Source organism: Monomorium pharaonis, chromosome 8, assembly GCF_013373865.1.
Source record: "Monomorium pharaonis isolate MP-MQ-018 chromosome 8, ASM1337386v2, whole genome shotgun sequence".
Lineage (NCBI taxonomy): Eukaryota > Metazoa > Arthropoda > Insecta > Hymenoptera > Formicidae > Monomorium > Monomorium pharaonis.
In genome coordinates, this window is record NC_050474.1 from 15,080,497 (window position 1) to 15,099,444 (window position 18,948).

Genomic DNA, 18,948 nt, shown 5'->3' on the forward strand with positions numbered 1-18,948 from the left:
TCCGTGTGCAAACGGGTCGGTGCGCAATTGAGTCCGTGTGCAATCGAGTTCATATCCAAACGGGACTGTCTCTAATTGAGTCCGTGTCCAATTGGGACTGTATCCGATCGGAATGGTGTGCAATCGGGACTGTGTCCAATCGAGTCCGTGTCCAATCGGATCTGTGTCCAATCGAGTCCGTATCCAAACGGGACTGTGTCCAATCAGGAAATACTACTGTGTCCAATCGCTTATGTGCGCAATTGAGCCTCACTCCTTAATATTAAAGTTGAGATCAAGTATGGTGAAAGGGTCTCATTAGCACATATCCATTCATATTGGTCGGTGTGTAGCTTCTAAACTACCAATTAGAAGATTTTATATTTAATTGCCTAATTGACTATCGGATTTCTCTCAAGGATGGCGAGACGGTTTTGAGGAAGAGCGATGCTCAACGTTGTCTCAATGCGCTGAGATCTGACTAGTTTTCCTTTTTGCCTTGTTTGGGCCATCTGCAAGGAGGTTGGCAGTTGCATGCATTAGAGCTGAATCTTGTATAGTAGTAGCACGCGTGGCACCAGAATGGCCACATACATTGATTGGATAATTTAAAATACAATTTCTAATTGGTAGATACAAGAGGAAAGCTATAACAGTAGTCACCTGTGAATAGCTGTAGTCAATCCAAATGTGGCCATTCTGGACCTCCTGTTGTATGGGTATTCTTATTTCATAACTGTATCTAAACGTTGGCGTCGTGTTGGCGTACGAATTGTACGCGTGAGTCTCGATCTTGACGATGCTATCGTTAAAGATCAGCTCGCCTTCAATGTTTAAGATGTAAGACATCTCAGATATTTCTGATATTTCAGATATTTATGATAAATCCCAATGATTTTAAAAATTCAAAGTTTAATGCGGTGAGTTTCTTTTTGTTGTAACGTCGCCACCGACTTATTTTATTAATTTTCTTTCGTTGATTATAGCGTAGTATTAATTTTCCTCTGAAAACACATTAATTTGTGTTCTTATATATGTATACGCGCATACATACATATATATATATATATATATATATATATATATATATGTTTCTTTTCCTTTTTGCTTCCAAATAACATGCATAAAGATTCTTTTTGCACATGCACTTTGAAATTAATGTGCTTCTGAGTTAGCATTACATAAACACAAGATATAGCGAACGATCGATAGCATAAGTACGAAACCGTTGCTATAGCAACCTGAAACTTAGACGCACTCCCAACTCCGATGGAAACTCAGACCTGCCCGGAACGATGGCACGTATTTATTTAATTATAATTAAATTATTGTTTGTATATATAATATTCTATTTGTTAATTAGTATTTACGCAAAAAGATTGTTAATTAATATTTATGTTTGGAATAATAATCTAAAATTGATATTAATAATTATTTAACTGTTTAAACCATTTTATATATTATTTAAGCTTCTACAATGGTCTTATGAATATTCTACTGTTAATAATATTTTATGGTGGTGATGCAGTAATTTTACATTTACCTTCACAAGGGTGCTCATGTACCATGACGATTCTCAAGGTGAGAGACTTGTGTTTCAAGGCCTATAGTACTTATAAAGGTCTTTTGGCAGTCGTCCTTGACATTTAAAAAATTTATATCTCGTGAACGGTAAGAGATTAAGAGACGAGCGGCAGCGCATGCAACAGGCAGCGATGTGTGCAGCGTAGTGGGTGGAATGCCTAGAAGAGCATAGACAGAGTAGAGGGAGAAAATCGTAAAATTACGCGTCTAGCACAGCAGAGCTCAATTCTCATCAAATTGTCGTCTAGATCCAATCTCCTCTTAAAGGGACTTTGACCCCCCTCCTGCACCCACCCCATCGAAGTCGCTAACCCATGCTGTACATTGCAAACAAAGTAAAGTTTATATGTGTTTGCAGATTTCCAATACAATATACACGGTGTACAACTTTGCGGTGTACAACTTTTACGTGTCTAAATGAACGGTGTACAATTTTACGGTGTACAACTTTACGGTGTATAACTTGGCGGTGTACAACTTTGCGATGTACAAATTTTACGTATCCAATTGCACGGTGTATATTTTCATCGTGTCCAAATTGTAATTCGTCCAGAATTTATTTTTTCTGTGTACAAAATTACTGTGTCCAAAATTTCTGTGTCGAAATAAACCGTGTCCATTTGAAACGTGTACATTATTTTGTGTCCATTTGCACCGTGTCCATTTGCACTGTGTCCAAGTGAACCACTCCCGGATTGGCCACGTCAATATTGGTTATGCTTCATTATTGGCCACATGTCAATATTGTCCACGTCAATATTGGCCACGCGTCAATATTGCCCACGTCAATATTAATCCATTTTTTTTGTTCAGCGTCGCAAACCCATATGGTGCAGAAAATGGTTTGCGCACACACGGAGGGAGCAATGGGGCCTTCGGCTCCCCCTCCCGCATCCTTGTCCAAGTCGCAAACCCATGTACAGTAGTGATGTGGCCAATATTGACGTGTGAGCAATATTGACGTGGTCATTATGAACGTGGGCAATATTACGCGTGGCCAATATTGACGTGGCCAGTATTGACACGTGACCAATATTGACGCGTAGCTATTATTGACGTGGCCAATTAGGACCATGGCCAATATTGACGTGGGCAACCCGGTGGGAGAAAGTACCAAATCCGTAAAATCCACTTACAATCCCTGCACGAGTTAATGCCGCCATACGACTTATTGGGCGTACTCGGTGAAAAACAATCCGTGCGACCCATATTTTAATCACGACGCGATATCTAAAGTGTACACTAACAAAGTGAGTGACCCAGCGAGCTGCTCTACGCCTTACCAGCGTCAACCGACGTCCTCGGCGACACAGACGTGTGAAACCAACGCAATCAGGCATCCTCTCCCCAGCGAGAAATTATCGATCTGCCGCATCATTCCGATCCACGTGAAAGAAACTTGGCTCGACATCGGCAAGCACGATCCCAGGTACAGGCTCTACGCCTGCCGCTAAAGTGTAAGCCAGTAGTTGAAGCGGCAAGTCTCTTTTGAATTCAGATCCGTCGTGAACGCGCCGCGAAATCTCACTACCTCGGGATAGAAATTAAAATTTAATTGATAATCAGTAACGACGTACATCTAAACGAACCATCGCCAATTCAAATTTATTTTCTTCTCGACAACGCAACTAAAGTCAGCACGTGGAGACGCCGCTGCCATATTTGCAGACCATAGTCCCACTCTTGTTTTGGTATCAATGGAAAGGGACGATCGATTCCATGTGCGTAAATTCTTTACGTATGCATGCTCAATTACTGAACCTTCATTCGCCACGAACCAAGTAATTTCACGTCCTCCAGTATCATTAAAATGCGAACGGTATGAGCCCGCTTTTCAGGGAAAACTATTGCACTCTTTTCCCCTTAAGGCCGTACGGAAATTGATTCAAAATCGCCCTTTGCGTTGTCGCGTTCTTCTACAGACATTGAGAGACCCATTCTATTATCTGCGACGAGTGCTAGATCGCGTAGAATCAATGCAATACGAATACGTCTACTGCCATTACGTGCATATTAAAATGCGGGAGCGGTACGAGGAGAGCTCCGAATGCTACGTTGTATTAACTAATTAACGCCCGTATTATATGTGCAATTGATGCACATCGACGCGCTCCGGCTTTTTAAATTATTTAGACATTTAGACTGGCGATGATCCGTATAATCACATTAAACCGGCGATTATCACCATCGCTCAAACAGTCACTACAGCCGCCGAGTAAGACATTGAGCGCGCACTCAATTTGTTATCTTTCCTTTTTCCGTGTTGAGTCACATAAAGTATTTCGGCCCAGACTGTGCACATGTGCTCCATTTATCCTTACGTTCTAAAAGTACGTGTTTTCCCTAATCCAGCACGCCTTGTTTATCTGAAGTGAATAGCCACTGCCAAAGGTTTGGCCTCTCTATTGTTCGTACACCGAGTCGAGAAAAACAATATATTATGCGAAACTTGTTACACACAACTAACAGCCGGAAAATGCTCAAATTATACGCTAAAGTTTCGGCATTATTTACACATTGGAATACGGTCCTGATACGAATATTGCATAAATTGCCGTGTACAATTATCTAGACCCGTTTCCATGCACGATTGCAGGAAATGTGTAGAAACCCTGCGTGATTTTATCAAATACCAGGAGCGATCCAACGGGGGCCTATAACTCTGAGCACGCGACCACCGTCTTAATAGGCAAAATTTGACATCGCCTTTCTACGTCTTGTCAACGAAAATAATAAAATTTTTCTTTCGATTTTATCCACGTAAGTTACCACTCGGCTTACACGAATTTTAATTTAAAAAAAGGAAAAGAGAGATATTAATTAATAAGAAGATAAACTTTTCGTTCGAGTAAATGATGTACTAGGCGGGTTTCTGATATACACAATGGATTGGGGAAGTGATGTCACCGGAGAGGAGTGGAGGTAATTATCTGTCACATTTTCAAAATTTCTGTTGTTTATTTGTTTATTGTAACAATTGAATCTGTCATACATATTAAGTAAAAAATTTCCTTTGTTTAATATTTCTTTGTAACAATTGAATCTGTCATTAATTTTAAGTAAAAAAATTTCCTTTGTTTATTATTTTTTTGTAACAAATGAACATGTCATAAAAAAACTCGCACAATTTATATAAAAAAAAGCCCGGTCAATTTCCTTGAATTTTTTATATTGTAGTACTTATAGTCCTAATAAAAAATTACAATTTGTGCGACCTTTCTATATCTAGTTTTAAAGATAAAAAATTTTGAAAATTGCTATTTTAACGTTTGTTGCGTGCGTTTGCACTATCAACTTGCTCACATATGTATATATATACACATATATCTGTATGAATGTTGTGACACTTTCTTTCTTTGTATGTGCGTGCGTGCGTGCGTGCGTGCGTGCGTGCGTGCGTGCGTGCGTGCGTGCGTGCGTGCGTGCGTGCGTGCGTGCGTGCGTGCGTGCGTGCGTGCGTGCGTGCGTGCGTGCGTGCGTGCGTGCGTGCGTGCGTGCGTGCGTGCGTGCGTGCGTGCGTGCGTGCGTGCGTGCGTGCGTGCGTGCGTGCGTGCGTGCGTGCGTGCGTGCGTGCGTGCGTGCGTGCGTGCGGTGCGTGCGTGCGTGCGTGCGTGCGTGCGTGCGTGCGTGCGTGCGTGCGGCGTGCGTGCGTGCGTGCGTGCGTGCGTGCGTGCGTGGTGCGTGCGTGCGTGCGTGCGTGCGTGCGTGCGTGCGTGCGGGTGCGTGCGTGCGTGCGTGCGTGCGTGCTTGCGTGCGTGCGGTGCGTGCGTGCGTGGTGCGTGCGTGCGTGCGTGCGTGCGTGCGTGCGTGCGTGCGTGCGTGCGTGGTCGTGCGTGCGTGCGTGCGTGCGTGCGTGCGTGCGTGCGATGCGTGCGTGCGTGCGTGCGTGCTGCGTGCGTGCGTGCGTGCGTGCGTGCGTGCGTGCGTGCGTGCGTGCGTGCGTGCGTGCGTGCGTGCGTGCGTGCGTGCGTGCGTGCGTGCGTGTGTGTGTGTGTGTGTGTGTGTGTGTGAAAGGGGGGGTGTTAATTAATACGTGGGCGATTTGAAAAGTTTCCGACTTTATTGATATAAAGTAATTGTAGAAAAAAATTCTTTTGCCGTCCGATAGACGGCCTTGATATATGTAAACCGTAAAAATTTCATTCTGATCATTACTTTGTCTATGGCACTCCTCCAAAGTTGTCAGCTGACGTTGTCTGTCAACAATGGAGAAAACTGAGTATCGCGCAGTGATAAGATTCCTTCATTTAAAAGGAAAAAAAAGACTAAGGAAATAAAAAATGAGTTAGACTGTGTATACGGTGAAGCTTCCCCTTCATTTACAACGGTCAAATATTGGGTGGCCGAGTACAAACGTCGTACGAGCATTTTAGACGAGGAACGTGCCGGGCGCCCAAAAACCGTTACAACTGACAAAATGGTCGATTTAGTGCATCAAACTGTGATGGAAGATCGTCGATTGACTGTTAAGAATATTGCTGAGGCTTGTGGAATATCGTCTGAATGGGTGCACAAGGTTTTACATCAAGATTTAGATATGAGAAAATTATCCGCGCGCTGGGTGCCGCGCTTGTTGACGATCGACCAAAAGCGTGAACGGGCGGACATGTCGCGCGAGTGTCAAAATGGAATGAACTGAAGTTTGAACTGAATTGCTTCTGCACCCATCCTATTCGGCAGATCTAACTCTCAGCGACTTTTTCCTATTTCCTAATTTGAAAAAATTTCTCGGGGGGAAAAAATATAGGTCAAATGCTGAGGTGAAAGACGCTGTAAACCAGTATTTTTCAGGTTTAAGCAATCAATTTTTGTCTGATGGTCTAAAAGGATGGGAAAAACGTTGGACCAAATGTATCGAGTTGAAAGGAGACTACGTCGAGAAATAAATTTTGTTTTGCTTTGAAATATGTGTTTTTCTTAAAAAAGCCGGAAACTTTTCAAATAGCTCACGTATTACAACGTTATTATTCATTATTGAGTATATTTGGTAGTATCGTTTGGTTTTTGCTTATCTCTGCTATAACACACACACACACATACACACGGAATCAGATTTTTGCCACGTCCACGTCGTTAATTCTGAGTAACGCCAAGAATAGTATTTATGCGCGCGCGCGCGCGCACACACACGAGTGAGTCCCAGATGCGCATAGTAATAAATGGACACAGCAAGCTGAGTGAAACGGACACAGACCAAACGGACACAGTAATAAACGGACACAGTGCGAAACGGACACAGTAACAAACGGACACAGACCAAATGCGCACAGAGCGAAACGGACACAGACCAAATGCGCACAGAGCAAAACGGACACAGTGCGAAACGGACACAGTGCGAAACGGACACAGACCAAATGCGCACACTGCACATGCGCACGGACCAAATGCATACACGGAAAGTCGCAAACCCATGTGATGCAGTGAATGCTTTGCACGCACACACACACTCACACATACACGGGGGGGTGCAAGGGGGGCCTTCGGCCCCCCTCCCGCACTCACCCCATCTAAGTCGCTAACCTATGTGGACTTTACTCTGCTTGCAATGTACATGGATTGCATTTGGTCCGTGCGCACGTGCAGTGTGCGCATTTGGTCCGTGCGCATTTGGTCTGCGTCCGTTTCGCACTGTGTCCGTTTCGCACTGTGTCCGTTTCGCTCTGTGCGCATTTGGTCTGTGTCCGTTTCGCTCTGTGCGCATTTGGTCTGTGTCCGTTTGTTACTGTGTTCGTTTGTTATTGTGTCCGTTTCACTCAGCCTGCTGTGTCCGTTTATTACTGTGCGCATCTGGGACGCTCCCGCACACACACACACACACACACACACACACACACACACACACACACACACATACAGTGTCACAAACATTTAAACAGATATATATGTATATATACATATGCAAGCAGATTGACAAGTGCAAACGCACACAGTAAACTTTGAAATAGCGATTTTAAAAAATTTTTATCTCTGAAACTAGTCATAGAAAGGTCGCACAAATTGTAATTTTCCATTAGGGCTATAAGTACTACAATATATAAAAAATTCAAGGAAATTGACCGAGCTTTTTTTTCATATAAATTGTGCGGGGTTTTTTTAGTCAAAAAATTTTTTCCGTTTATTATTTCTTTGGAACAATATACCTTGTTTTAGCATGTTTTCGAAAGTCCTTTGTGCTCAGGGTTCGCCGCAGCTGAAGTACATAAAGAAACATTTTTATTAATTACACAGACACACGAAAAAAGTGGTTGGTCCGGCGGACTAGACTAGTCAATCCTTATGTATTTTGACCCACTGAATCCGATTCCAAGGTCAGAATTGCAAAGTTAGCTTATATTTTCTAACCTCAAAAAACCTTTTTATTTAATGTTGATCCGGCGGATCAGATTAGTTTATCTTTATGTATTTTGACTTGCCGAATCCAAGAACAGAATTGCTGAATTGGCTTATTTATTTCTAACAAAAAGATTTTTTAATATTGTTCCGGCGGATCAGACTAGTCTATTCTTGTGTATTTTGACCCGCTGAATCCAAATCCAAAGTTAGAATTGCTGAATAGGCACATTTTTTTTAACCTCAAAAAAAACTTTAATTGTTACGTCCAGCCTTATACGATGTTACGTCCAGCGGACTTAACGTTTTTCCCTATCGCTGACCCTTCGAAGAAAAAATAGCTAAATAAGAGAAATTATATTCTGACGGTTGATAATAGTAAGAATGTTTGCATAGGATCGCGCTATTGTCACAAGTTTGTGAGATATAGCGATAATTTAAAATTTTATTTCTAAAAAACAAATACATAAATCAAAAGTACAGCCATCAAACAAGGACTCTAGTTTCCATCCATAAATAATTTCTAAAAACGACCGTCAGATATGATTCAGTTCTTTCTAAAGTCTAAAGGAATGTTGAATTTAGAATAAAAAATATCGTAACAGCTATCTTTATTACAGGACCGTGCTCAACAATGCTTTAGATCGGTACCTAAGTAAAGACAGAAAGAAAAGAAATATCGAAACTTGAAAAGGAAAATATTGGAAATATATCAGACAAAGAATTTCCGGAACTATAAAATTTATTACTCAAGCAAAAACGCGGTTTGGGTTGAAATAACAACCGAAGGCGCGACTCTCTACAAATAATTTACAGACAAATATAAATTCCTTTTTTTTGTGTCGCCTGTCCCTTAGATAAGAAAATGAAAATTGTAAACCTCCCACCTCTATACTCACAAGTAATTCGGGCGGAGACCAGGAAGGATGAGCCAGCAATTGGTCATCTAAGCAATGAGTAACCTAAATGAATTTTCCAATAGACAAGCTCCAAATTTGGTGGCTTTGGAAAGGCCTCCCAATCCAAAAATGAGACCGCCTACACTCCAATCCTTCCCTTCAAAAAATCTATAAAACCGTGATCCAAGAGATCGCGACCACCAGATTCACGAAGTTCTACGTGCTCTCGAGGTCCTAGAACCAATGTCCGCTACATTTCCGATCAAGTTACGATCTTGCGTATTAAAGTCAGTGCCGAACATTACAATCTTACGTATTGAAGATCCAGTGCCGATCATTTTTGTGCTGAACATTCAGTGAAGTAAGTGCACCTGGGTACCTCCCGTGGCTTACCACTTTCCGGTCCCACTAGCCTTGAGCCTGACTTGCTGCGGCCAGCAGAGAACCGTCCGCTAATCCTGAGGCCAGGAATTCAGATCACCCTCAGCCAGAACCGTCTCAACAAGTAGTAAGTCTCAACTATTCAACCTTTATTTCGGGTAGTTTTTCTTTCTTTGAACACAATTAGAATATATATATATATATATTGCAGTGAAAAATCAGTTTTTCCACAAGAGAAATCGTTAGAACGTAAGACGGTCCCGGCGCAGGAGAGCCGAAAAAATCAGGCGGGCTCGCGAAACACTCGACGCTGCCTACTCCGAGTACCTGGATTCCTTGAGAATTCCATCGTCATCTTACCATCTTGAGGAACCCCTGTGTGATTCTCAGGATATCCCATCAGCACAACCCTGAGGAACCCTCGAGTGATCCTCAGGATATCCAGTCACCATCCCATAACCTTGAGAAACCCTTGCGTGATCCTCAAAATATCCCGTCTTCTCCGCCCTCTCCTATTTATTCTCCGATTAGTTCCCCAGAACCCTCCCCCCCCCCAGAAAATATTCCATCTCCATCTTCTCCTGCACCATCAATAAAAATAATAGACGAATTAGATCGAGTCTCACCCCGGCTGCGTTTTTATTACTATGACGGTACTCAGACGTCGTTAATAGAACTTTTAGAACAATTTCCATTAAAAATAGACCCCTCACTACAACATTACCGCGATTTCGCAATTAACCCGGACGCAATAGATCCGGAAATCCTATTAGATATCCTCCCCGCACTTGCTCCCTCAGATCCAATCCCTGTCTTCACTCCCCATTATTATGATCCTTTTGCCGTTCCCACAGATTTTCTTTTATAACTTCTTCCCCCCATCCACCGTTATTCTAGAAAAGCTTACATAATAAAAAGTAATAAATGAGAAATAAAATATTTTAAAATGACGAAAATCATCTTTCTTATCTCACTCCGAATCACATTTAGGAATTTTGTTCATAATCAAATTTTAACTTAAAAATAAAACCAACACATGTATATATTTATATTTATCCAGTATTAATCGAACCGACCACATGTCAAGGATATATAAATTGTTAAAATTATAATGATTTCGACTTCAGCTCTATTTGTAATTTTAATACTAGAATAAATATTGTTAATTTTTAAGTAATTCATTTGTGCATTTAATTTCAACGACCTCTTCTCATTCCGAACAAGGATAGCATCAGGTCCGATCCCGAGTTAAAGCGATTCAATTCGTTGATTTAAAACTTGGACCGACGGACGACTTGAAACGGGTTATAGCGGGCCCTATCGGCACGTTGACCTACATTTTCGAGTTACAAACAGTGCGTTCGACCCGAGGCACCTACCCGCTCTCTCTTGCGTGTCTTCGGGAATGGTAAGTCTCGTTACGTCCTTCCCTGCCTTACCCATTCTTCCTGAAATATCCTTCCCTCTGAATAAAAAAGTTAAATCCCACAAGGCTGGATGTAACAACGATTTAACTCAATTTATTTGGTCGGAAGGATATTTCAGGGAGAACAAGGCACACAAATTAAGAGAGGGTAAGTGTCTCGGGTCGAACGCACTTTTTGTGATTTAAAAATATAGATCAACGTGCCGATAGGTCCGCTATAACCCGTTTCAAGTCGTGCGTCCGTCGGTCCAAGTTTCGAGTCAACGAATTGAATCGCTTTAACTCGGGATCGGACCAGGTGCAATCTTTGTTTAGGATAAGGGGAGGTCGTTATTAATTAAAATAAATGATGAAATTCATATAATAAATTAAAAGAAATAACGAACTATTCATTCTAAATCTTCCAAGTGTTATAAGAATATAAATAGGTGCTGAAGTCGATGTTTAACATAATTTGTTAGCTATGAGTTTACTAAGATTAAGCTACAAGAATGGTTTTAAATAAATTTTACAAGAATTTACAAAGTTTTAAAAATACGCAAGGGATTTTTATTAGAGTTTTCAAATACGCAAAGGATTATAAATATGGATTTCGATTGAGTTTACAAAGGTTTTAAAGTTTAACAAAGGGTTATTAATAAGGTTTAAAAATATACAAGGGTTATTAATATAAATTTCGAAAATGTAAAACTACTAGGCAACTTTTTGCTTGTAAGTGACATTATATCTTAAGTAATTCGGGGAACTGATCGGGGAGTACGATGGAGAAAAGAAAAGAAAGAAAAAATGAAGCGGCGAATGGGGAACTCGAGAATCGCACGCGGGATTCTCAAGTTCACACGGGTGTGAGGGAACTCGAGAATTGCACGCGGAATCCTTAAGTTTGTGTGAGTGTGATGGAACTCAAGAATTGCACGCGGGATCTTCAAGTTCGTGTGAGCGTGAGGGAATTATTTATAAATAATAGGAGCGTGTCTTAAAAATTAAAACGGAAGAAAGTAGATGAGTAAACAAAAGAAAAAAATTGTGATTATGGGACTTACTCATTACTCGAATAAATCTGTCGGAATCGAAGAAATTTCTTGACCGGAACGGCACTAAAGTTTATTCGCGCACTGATTTTACATGATTATATTCTTTAACTAACTGACTCACTAACTGAGTAACTGTTTGATAACTAACTACTATTTTTTTTCGTTACCGATTACTAACCAACTCTCTTCAAGATTTGGTATTATATATACAGAGTCTTACAGAGGGAGGATCCATATGTACGAGGTTCAAATATTCTAACTGGTAGAACTCTTTTTCAGGATTGTGTAGTGGGTGAATTCTAAGGTTTCTTATTGGAGAAAGTTTTTCCTTTTTGACCAATTATACGTTGAGTCGAAAGCTTCTCTGTTTCCTTCCACCTTTAATTTTATCGAAGGGATCCGACCTATCACGTAGGTTATCTTCCCTTTGGGTTTAAAAGATAAATAATTCTTTATCGTGCTAGACGTGTTACGGTATGGTTTGCAGATGGAAGAAACGATTATTTATTTTTGCTAATGTTAAGATTCTTCATTGCTCATTTTTGTATTTTGATCCGTTGAATCCAAATTCAAGGTTAGAATTGCTGAATTAGCTCATTTTTTCCTAACTTAAAAAAACACCTTATAAAAGCATTTTGGGTCACAAATGTATAATCCAGAGCGTGCGGGGTTGCATAACCACATTACCTGGGGAAAATTCAATACGTATGACAAGTCTGAGCTTCTGTGAATGAATAACGTAGAAAATTCACTCTCTTTTTCTATTATATCTAACTCTTTTATTCTCGGAGGTTCAGATTAATGAACAATTGAACCGGGATGTTACAAGTCTGATGAGTGGAGACTATACATCGATTCTTCTAAGAGAAGCTTGAAAGCAGTGTTGCTGCACAATACTAATGCCTCCTGTAGCGCACTCGGTAGTGATAAAAGAAAAGTACACAAACCTGAAAATAGTTCTTGAAAAAATTTAATACACAGAACAAATGACGAATTTGTGGGAATCTCGGTATGGGTGAACCTCGCAACGCGTGGAAAATCGCAAACTCATGTAATACAGAAAACACGTAGGCGAAAAACAGGCTTTGCCGTACCCCCTTCCATTATTAACTAACAAAACCATTATTAAGTAACTAATAAAATTTGAATTGTGTTAAATAAATTTTATAAAGTTTTGAACATTTAACACCATTTTTCTCAAAAACTATTGTCTTTATGGCAAAAATTAATAGAACATAAAATGTGTATTTTAATGAGAATCTACAACTTTTATCTAAAATATTTTTTGATATTTCCATTATTTACAAAAATAAATAGAAAAATCGTGATTTTTATGGTTTTCGCCATAAAAATTAAATTTGCGCCAATTTTCACTCATCATATTCGTAATCAGCGTGCCAAAATATGTAAGAATAAGTAATTTGAAAAAAATTAAGGGTTCGACCTATATGGAAGTTCACCCTTTTATACTTTTAAAATAAATTAGAAAATGCAATTTATCCTGAATTAAATAAAATATCCTAAATGAAAATTGTGTAACTAATTATACTATATATAATTATAATAGACACCTATTATTTGATATTATTTTTGAAGCAAAAACTCCAATTAGCTTCTATAGAAACCCAAATAGTTATGTAAATTACATTACGCATAGCGCCCTTTAAAGGCGCCATTCAAGCGAAATATTTCACACATAAATTCTACTTGACAAGACTTTTCGAACGATGTATGACACATATCTATTCACGATTATCACTTGGTGCACTTCCCTTGTCAGTCTGCTGTGTCCGTTTATTTCTGTGCGCATTTGGGACGCTCCCATTATTCCAATAGCGCACAAAGTAAAAACCGAATTATCCCGATAGCGCACATCACGACAATACGTATCCCGATAGCGCACAGCTCAGTAGCGTTCATCCCGATACCGCAAATCCTGATGGCGCGAGTAAGTCCCAGATGCGCACAGATCAAAATGGACGCAGCAGGCTGAATGAAATGGGCACAGACTGAAACGGACCCACTATGGTTGCAATCAGACACAGATCGAAACAGTGCGAAACGGACACAGTTAGTCTGTTCTTTTTCGCTGCACTGCTGCACTGGTGCAGTAAGTTAGATTAAGAAAAAATATATTTATCTTTAACTTGTTGCACTAGTGCAACAATGCAACTAAAAAAACAGGCCAAATATTAATTAGATAGAAATGAATTCGTGTAAAATTCTTCAGAGATTAAAGAAAAGAGAATTGAGGTGATTAACAAATAAGTGCAGTGAAGTAATCCACATAACTATCTACTTAATTAATCAGATAAATGCATGTGAATAAATTTTAAATAAACATTTATTTCACGCATTAGTCATATAAGCATATGGTAATTATTCAGTTTAGCTACGCCAGTGCAAATATCGATGAAACTATGCTCATTCGACACGTTTTTTCACGAAACAAAAGAATCTGGCCGAAAAAGCGTCGCTGTGTCTCACAAAGTGAGATAATAATTGTTAAAGTTGACTCGTCAGGTCATGATATTGAGAGAGTCACAGATGCGCACAGATCGAAATGGACACCACCAATCAGATTGCTGAGTTAATTAGAGTTAAAATAAATTTATAGAATTTGATTGGTGGTATTTTGATCAGTGCGCATCTGGAATTCACTTATGATATCTGTCATGTTTTTATTTTTGATTGAGAATATATTCTCTTAAACAAAAGCACAAATAATTCAATACAAAGTATCATCTCGGAACTATTACCTTGTTGATGTCATAAAATACGCACACATTATATATGTTGCTACATTTCGTCGGTATGGCAGGTTTTATAACTTGTCAACTTGCTTTTGGGATGTGTATTGTCGCGATATGCGCTATCAGGATAGTGTGACTTTCACTTGGACACAGTGCAAATAGACACGTTGCAAATGCACATAAAATAATGTACACGGTTCATTTGGACAAAGTAACTTTTCGACACACAGGACATGAATTTTGAGCACGTTACAAATGTACACCGTGCATTTTTACACTGTGCATCTCTACACCGTGCAGTTGTATACCGTGCTTTTCTACATCGCACATTTCTATACCGAGCATCTCTACACCGTTCAGTTATACACTGTGCATATCTACACCGCGCATTTCTACACCGAGCATCTCTACATCGTTCAGTTGTATACCGTACATCTCTACACCGTTCAGTTCGACACCGTTCATTTCTACACAGGACACGTTTATTTGGACACGTAAAACGTCGTACACAGCGAAGTTGTTTATTTCAATACGTACAAGATTTAGCCTGTTCGTTTGATTGTACCAAAGATATGCGCTTTATTTGAAAAAAAATCAGCTTTGCTATCCCATAATTGCAAATGTTACATGGTTCTTTGCAGCATCAAAATAAAAACTTTTTATTTTTTATGAATCCTTTTTATATGTTTAGAAAACCAGAATGTTGGAACTTTACGCACAAAAACTGTTGACAACATCGCATAAGGATTAATGTTTAATTGGTAGCTGTCAAGATGAGGAATACACACATGTACATAAGACTCACACATTATGAATTATGACATTAAATACAAAAGTAGTTTCAATTATACCAATGTTATGAATCTTACGTTGCAATTATTATTTTACGTATCTTGTTGGAACAAACATTGAGGTAGTGTAATTTGAGGTTAAAAGAGAGTGGATATAATTTGCCCACGTTCGAAATGGCCACGCGTAAATTTGACCACGTTCAAAATGGCCACGTTCGGAATGGCCACGTGAAATATTGCACGGAGTTCAATTTGCTCACGTTCGAAACGGCCACGTTCGAAACGGCCACGTCCGAAACGACCATGACCGAAATGGCCACGTTCAGAATGATTACGTTCGGAACGGCCACGTTCGAAATGGTCACGTTCGGAATGGCTACATTCGGAATGGCCACGTGAAATATTGCACGGAGTTCAATTTGCCCACGTTTGAAACGGCCACGTTCGAAATGACCACGTTCGGAATGGCCACGTTCGGAATGGCCACGTTCAAATTGACTACGTTCGAAACGGCCATGTTTGGAATGATTTTTTTCTTGTTTGCGTGAAAAGTTGCAAACCCATGTGGTGCAGAGAATACTTTGCGCGCGCACAGACACACACACACACACACACGGGAGGTGCAGGGGGGCCTTTGGCTCCCCTCTCGCATCCACCCCGTCTAAATCGCTAACCCATGTGCATTGTACTGGAAATTTTGTAAAACATACGTGGCCATTTTGAAAGTGGCCATTTCGAACATGGCCGTTTCGAACGTGGCCGTTTCGAACGTGGCCGTTTCGAACGTGGCCATTCCGACCGTGCCCCTAAGAGCACAGTTGACAGAAAGTCGACTAAATATCGACTTCTAAACAGTCTTCTAAAGACTGTTCAATTCACTTCTAGAAGTTGACGGAAAATCAGTCGACTAGGGCTGCGTTCGGGAAGCGCATATATCCTATATGCTATCAGTGCTCTATCTGTGTCATTCATTAAACGTAAAAGACTTCGTGCTTGGGCCGACAGGAAAGGATCTCGAGCCGACAAGAAAAAGAGGATCGATGTGGGACTATCCCGATTGCGCACATAAGCGATTGGACACAGTAGTATTTCCCGATTGGACACAGACCAGATTGGACACGGACCCGATTGGACAGACTCAATTGGACACAGACCCGATTGCACATCGACCCGATTGCACACGGATCCGATTGCGCACCGACCCGTTTGCACACGGAAGCGATTGCGCACCGACCCGATTGCACACGACTCGTTTGCACACGGACCCGATTACGCACGGACCCGTTTGCACACGAACCTGATTGCGTACCGACCCGTTTGCACACGGACCTGATTGCGCACCGACCCGATTGCACACGGACCCGATTGGACACAGACTTGATTGGACACAGATCCGATTGGACACGGACTTGATTGGACACAGTCTCGATTGCACACCGTCTCGATCGAACACAGTCCCGATTGGACACGGACTCGATTGGACACAGACCCGATTGGACACGACCCGATGGGACACGGACCCGATTGCACACGGACCCGATTGCACACCGACTCGTTTGCACACGGACCCGATTGCACACGATACGATTCCGCATTTTAGATAGTACATGGGTTAGCGACTTGGACGGGGTAGATGCGGGAGGGGGGCAAAGCCCCCCTTGCACTCCCTGTGTGTGTGTGTGTGTGTGTGTGTGTGTGTGTGTGTGTGTGTGTGTGTGTGTGTGTGTGTGTGTGTGTGTGTGTGTGTGTGTGTGTGTGTGTGTGTGTGTGTGTGTGTGTGTGTGTGTGTGTGTGTGCGCACAAAGCGTTTTCTGCACCACATAGGTTTGCGACTATAAAATATGTATAAGAAAGAAAAATATTATAATAAATATTTTGTACGTGTTTTTATGTCTGAGTTTGCCAAGTATAAAATAATTTTGATAAATATTTATAAAAATATTAAAAATAAATATTTATGCTATTATACAAAAATACAAAAATATTTCGAGCTTATATACCTTATATATATATATGAATATTTTTTAGTACATTTTAAAAATATATTCTATATATTGTTAATAATAATTTCTAATTAATTTATGAAAACGATTATATAATTTAAAAAATGTTTTTTAAAAATAAATTCGTAAAATATTTATAAAAATTTATTCTAAATTTTCTGTGCTATCCACAGGTTGTTTTTGCATTATTCTGCGATGCGGAATCGTATCGTGTGCAATCGGGTCTGTGTGCAATCAGGTCCGTGTGTAATCGGGTCCGTGTCTAATCGGGTCCGTGTCCAATCGAGTCTGTGTCCAATCGGGACTGTGTCCGATCGGGACGGTGTGCAATCGAAACTGTGTCCAATCGAGTCCGTGTCCAATCGAGTCCATGTTCAATCGGGTCCGTGTGCAAACGGGTCGTGTGCAATCGGGTCGTGTGCAATCGGGTCGGTGTGTAAACGGGTCGGTGCGCAATCGGGTCCGTGTGCAATCGGGTCTGTGTCCAATCGGGTCTGTGTCCAATTGAGTCCGTATCCAATTGGGTCCGTGTCCAATCGGAAAATACTACTGTGTCCAATCGCTTATGTGCGCAATCGGGCCTCACTCGATCAACGTAGTTACTAATGCATCAGAAAACGAAACGTCTGCCAAAATATTTTTGAGTTATCGTAAATCGCAGATGACTTAGGAATAAGAATATCACCACCATAATGATTTGTTTGAAACAGGAGGTTCAGAATCACGATGATAAAGCAGCAAAGTACGTCTATTTCTCTGACGTTTCGATAATTCCCGAAAACTTTTCCTCATAGTTGACAGGACGAATTAAACATCTACTCATAACCTTAAAAATATACTTCCATCCAAAATTTTCTCGTTTTCGACGTGGGGCTCTATTCTGTACCGGCTGCTGCTGACAACTATCGGTGCAAGCTTTTTGCCATACAAAATATCTGCGCAATGATATCGATAGTTGTCAGTAGGCAGTACAGAATAAATCCCCTGCATAGAAAGTTGACTGAAATCTGATGTTTAAAGTTGACGGAAAGTTGACTTTTTGTCAAGTCACAGTTACGGTGTAGTCGACTACAAGTCGACATAAAGTCGACTTTTTGCTCTTAAGGGTGGCCATTTCGGACGGGGCCGTTTCAAACATGGGCAAATTGAAACACGTGCAATATTTCCCGTGGCCATTCCGAACGTGGCTATTCCAAACGTGGCCGTTTCGAACGTGGCCATTTCGAACGTGGTCAAATTTACGCGTGGCCATTTCGAACATAGCCATTTCGGACGCTCCCGTTAAAAGATTCGAGTTTAATTTAATTTTCATAGATCCACGTAAACAAAAATGTTAATCACGTTGCGGCTCAGGGCATCGGCGTTTGCGTTCGCTCGCTTGGCCTTATGTATGATCTCGTAGTCATACTCTTCTAATTTTAATCTCCACCGAATCAATCGTGATCCGGGGTCATTGACACTGAATAGCCATATGAGAGACTTATGATCAGTAACGATTTTAAATTTGGTTCCGTATACATACGGTCGGAAGTGCTTCACAGCCCACACGATGGCTAATAGCTCCTTCTCGGTGGTGCTGTAATTTTCCTCCGCGCGGTTTAATACTCTGCTTGCGTAAGCAATGGGACGATCATTTCCTATCGGTCCCTGTGATAGTACCGCTCCCATGGCAAAGTCAGAGGCGTCCATGGTTACGTTAAATTCCTTCGTGAAATCCGGATACTGGAGCACTGGTGCTGTCGTCAGTTTTTCTTTTAACGTTTCGAAC